At 44.7% G+C, this 5,144-nt stretch overlaps 1 long non-coding RNA gene across 1 annotated transcript; it reads right to left on the bottom strand.

Annotated features, from left to right (window-relative positions):
- Positions 1-290: 290 nt before the first annotated feature.
- On the bottom strand, positions 291-4,866 carry LOC112670154 (uncharacterized). The gene is made up of 3 exons (XR_003142802.3): positions 4,727-4,866; positions 1,459-1,539; positions 291-1,110 (listed from the first exon to the last, which is right to left on the bottom strand). It is a non-coding gene; the product is annotated as an uncharacterized LOC112670154 (long non-coding RNA).
- Between the last annotated feature and the right edge of the window lie 278 nt (positions 4,867-5,144).

Genomic DNA, 5,144 nt, shown 5'->3' with positions numbered 1-5,144 from the left:
GGGCCACAGGAAGCCCAGAGGCAGAAAGCATGTGAACACAATCCATACTGGGCTTCGTTCTGGAGTCCTTTCCCCAAATTACTTACAAGCCAGCATCGTTTATTCTTCTCCTTGAATGGAAAGCTTATTTGTTATGTATTGAATTCTAACATGTAATAATCATATTTGTTTATTCTGCTCTGCAGCTGTAGCTTGTCTTTTGAAAAACAGATTCCTCATTATCACAATCATCTGCTTTTCAGTGTGGTTTAACATCCACTGGAGCTTGCAGGGCTCATTTTGTTGGCCAAACTATTATTTCCCCATGTTGTGTCTTAAAGGACTAATAGGCAAAAGCCTTCTGATCGCCGTGGGCAGAGTGCCTGGCCCTTGCTAGGAATTTAGTAGATTTTAACACTTGGCGAGGAGGTTTGCCCTACCTGGCTTTCCTTTTCATTAAAAGAAATTTTCTTTTTCTTTAGAATTGCCCCTCTGCATGTTTGCTGGGATGATTTATTTCATCCTGAGCATATACCTCATTAGTCTTCTGTTTTTCAGGCCAGAACTTCCGACAGTAGCCAAAGCTTTGCCTCTAAGTCGCATTTGACCAATGCTGCTTTATTACGAACTGATGTTTTGCCCAAGCGCACGCCACTTGTTCAGTGCAAATGCTTTGTTTTTAATGAGGAAAATTTAGACTTAATATCTGCAAGGAAAAGTAAGAGTTGGGTATCTGACATCACTCCTAATCCTCTGGGATGCTGGAAATGCGCAACATCTGGGTACAATAAACAATAATAAGACCTAATAATGTTTCCATTGCTCAGCATCTCTTAATAACCTGTCTACAGATTTTCCAAATGCCCTATGCAAATAATCACAATAAAGTTTCAAAACCACAGGCATCATTAGCTTGTATATCCTGAGAATGATTTTGCCGAGCCAAATAGGGACATGCACACATGGTATAAAATTCCTGGCCGAGAGAAACATCTATCACAGCACATGGGGAAATGCTTAATGAGTTACACAAAAACAAAATGTCCAGACTCCTGAAGATTTGATTTGTGTTGCATCTTGATGCAGGTACCGAGGATGGAAGGGTCGGGATGATTAAACTCCAACTAGAGCCTGTGGAACAGTGCAAAAAATTTCAGCATTCAGTTTGGCTTTTTTTTTCTTTCTTAACTTTAAATACATTTGGGTTTTGCATTGCTCTTAAATGTACTAAATAACACTCACAAGAGTCCTACCAATGCAGCCGTAAGACAAGACCATAATTTATTGGGGAAATTGACCAAAACAAAAATACATTTCTGGAAAAGGTGAAGAATGACTTTACCTTTCTCTTTCCCTTTTGCTGAGCAGTTCTGTGTACTTGGCTCAGGCAGGAAAAACATGCATTGATGAATTAGGTGTTACGAGCACCCCCTGCCATGTTAGGATGGAGGACCTGTTGGCATACTTTCCCCTAATTACCTGTCATTTTCTCTCTCTCCTTGGGAATGTCAGGGAGCTGTCCAGAAAAATAATTGCTTCACGCAGTGGGCGGGTCAAGACCTTTTGGAAGAAAGAATAAAATATCACATTCAAATATCTGTCTTGCAAACTCTCATATTTTGTACTTCCCACAATTCCACTGTGTAAACGAGTGATATGTGTGGGTCAGTCTGTGTATTACCTTTCGAGGCGGTGAGTGTTCTGGGGATACAACGTAGAAATATATGGTCTCTTTCTCGAAGACATGTAAGGTAACGAAACCTTGCTAATTTAACATCATCCAGGAATATGAAGTAGTATTTGTGCTTCTAGGTGAGTTAAAAAGTACAAATACACTGGCCTATTATTTCTGGGAAGATGTACCAATGCCAGATAATCTCATGTCTCACTCTCGAGACAGTGAGCTGTGTGTTTCCAAATCTAGGCCCCAGTCCCACTTTGTAGCATCAGTGTTTTCTGATAATTGGATGCAGGCACATTCTCGAAACAGATTAGAGAGCAGGTGTCCAGGTAATGCTGAACGACACCATGCTTATGCAAGGGGGGTAGAAACTTCTCGAGAACTGCAAGCTCAGGAAGGCTTCCACACAGTTAGAGAAGCAGGTAGGAGGAGACAGAGTCCTAGTGTCAGGCAGCCTCGACTTAGGCTCAGTTATGAAGTCCCCTGCCCTACACCACCCTGGTTTGATAGCAAGACCTGGAGGAGAGAGGACAGGTGGACAAGGGAACTCAGCACCCCTGCGAGCTCCCTGATGGCCTGATCTCATGTGCAGGCACAGCTGGTAATAGTGGGTTGCACCCCAGCATCTCAGGGCCTCTGACAGAGGCAGCTTCTCATCAGCAGATGCAGCTCCTGAGGGGGTCTGCTCCTGGGATCGTCTCCCCAGGCCTCCCCACCTGGAACCTGTGCACCCACATCAGTGCTGTGAAGACCTTCTCTGTGTCCCTGCTCCTGGGGTCAAAAAACCCCAAAGTACAGCTGTTTGCATTCTGGATTTTAAAGGGGAGCATCTAACTAGACACATGCTTGTGAAGATTTCAAATTCCAGAAGCACAGGTAACCTTCCAAAACAAAACAGAACGGGCCAGCATTTAGGCTTCTTGGCAGCATGAAATCACAGTCCTAGTGAGGCATCAGCTTCTGAGGTGTTTTTTTTTTCTTTTTTCTTTCTTTTTTTTTAATGTTCTATTTATTTATTCATGAGAGGCACAGAGAGAGAGACAGAGACAGAGAGAGATAGAGATATAGGCAGAGAGAGAAGCAGGTTCCCTGCGGGGGAGCCTGATGCCTGATGCAGGACTCAGTCCCAGGACCCCAGGATCATGTCCTGAGCCAAAGGCAGATGTTTCAACCACTGAGCCATCCAGGTGCCCCTAGAGGAGATACCTTGAAAACTGAACAGTGATCAAAATATGGAAGGCCACAATGGCAAAGATATGACATAGAATAAATTGCACGAAAAGCAATGAGTTAGTAAGTAACCATTGATAACAAGATCATACAGTTTCATGCAAAAGTAAAAAAGAAAAAATCATACAAAAGAAATGGGGCTGTTATATAAAAATTACTTAATGCCAATAGTCTGCATCTCAGATTTCCAATGATTTCCCCAACATCTTGGAAGGGGGTCTGGACAGAAGAAAAAAAATTATTAGCATGCTACATGCTAATTCTTTTGTCGTATGTGGAGGAGCTAGGGGATGCAGTCTAAAATGTTGATGGAAAAATTATATTATTATAATGACATATATGTATGCATTACATATATTACTTTAAACTTAAGTATTAAAATTGTTGGAGATAAGCAGAAAGTCTTAAAAAAAATCATAACAAGAAAAGAGTGAACATTGCTTAAGCAATATGGCCAAGAGTAGGGAGGGAAATAAATCAGAAGCATGAAGGAAACATAAAAAATAGAAATCCTAAACTAGGACGACAGACTTAAGACCAAGCAAACAGTTAATATGGCAAAATAAATGTGTTAAACTATTGTATTAAAGGACAAACTCTCAGACTGTATCAAAACAAATGCAAACGTGTGCCTCCCTTCAAACTCTCTCTTTGAAACATGACTGTTTTAATGGAGAAGACAGATTCTTGGGGAAAGGATTTCCTGTCCTACAGGATGGAAGGAAAACCAGCAAGAAGACATCCATCCGTCTGTCCACCCTTCATTCGTTCACCCAGCTCGTGTCTCTAGAATGTCCACCGACGTTGAGGGTGGTTCTGGGGCATAGGATGGAGGATGAGACACCGCGATGTCCATCAGAGCTCGGGAAGGTGACATTCGGGAGGGGAGCACAGACATGGCCAAGGTGGGCCTCTTTGGCGGTGAAGGAAAGAGCAGAGCACAGGCTGGCTCTTGGGGGAAGACATCAGCTGGAAGCAGGTGGGGTCATTAGATCATGGGTCATCTGTATCTACATTTCATGTGGGAAAAATCAGATCAGATAAATAATACGTGCTCTTGCACTTGAAATGGACCCATTCTGTGCACATTTCAGTGCTTTTCTTTTTCAATTCTTAATACTATTTTTTTTTTTTTTGCCACGGGGGCTACCTCTCGGGGTGGACACTGGCCATCCCACACACCAGAGCTTGACCCTCCGTAGTCCCCTTCCAAGGGTGAAGCCTGGGAACTGGTTGAACACAAAGAAGCTCTGAGTTATACGTGTGAACTTTTCTTAGAGCAGAGGGAGTATAAAACGACCAGTGAAAGTCAGAATTCAAGAAATCCACCTGCACGGAGCAGAGAATTGAAATGTTGCACTGTCCCGAGTGGGGCTGGAAACGTGCAATTACTTTAAAGTATTTTTTATAACCGATCAGCCATTGTGTTAAGGTCTGAGGTTTCCCCTAGTTCTCTGAAGGTTTTTTTAATAATTCTGCATATTTTCAGAACCAGGCAGGGGGAGCGTGAGGTGATCACAGCTTTCTATGTGGCTTCCATCTGTCCAAGGGGCTCGCATCTCTCCCTGTCAGGGCCTGTCTGGGTGGAGCCCCCAGAAGCAGACCCCACGATGAAGATGTGAGTGCAGGTTGTGAGCTTTGGAGGTGATCGTGAAAAGCAATGGCAAACGAGTCGGGAAAGGTTTCAGGATGGGAGACCAGTGCCAGGTGTCCTCATTAATGAGCAGATCGTCCCCTCTGGGCATCTGGGGCTCATTCCCACTTTGTACTCTGGGACCCCGCAGAGAACAGGCTTCTAAGGGGTCTCCCCTGAGGGGTGGGGAGCTGGATGCCTACCTGCGTGGTTCCTTCCAGCTGGCAAAGTTCTGCTCCGGCCTGTTGACTCTCCAGCTTGGTCAGCCAAGCCTGGCTCTGCAGCCACGGAAAGCCCTGAAGCACACGGTCACAGGGACGTGCAGCAAGAAGCCATGGGCACGCCCATGAATGGAGTGTGCCAAGGTGACACCAGTGGACTCTAACAGTATCTACTGAAAGGTTGTCCCTCCGCTCTCCTCGGCTGCTCCTTTTTTCATTTCTTTGTGAGGCGGGTGCTGTGGGCCTGAGTCTGCTAAACCACTGTGGTCTCTGTTAGACTTTCCCTCCTTCTCCTCCTTCCTTCCCGCCTGCACATGTTTCTTGAGCACCCACTCTGTTTAGGCCTCGGCGATGACAGGTGGCTGGACATCTGTGTGTGCAGATCCTCCACGATGCTGTG

This window comes from Canis lupus, chromosome 25 (genome assembly GCF_003254725.2).
Source record: "Canis lupus dingo isolate Sandy chromosome 25, ASM325472v2, whole genome shotgun sequence".
NCBI lineage: Eukaryota > Metazoa > Chordata > Mammalia > Carnivora > Canidae > Canis > Canis lupus.
This window is presented reverse-complemented; position numbering and strand designations above follow the sequence as displayed.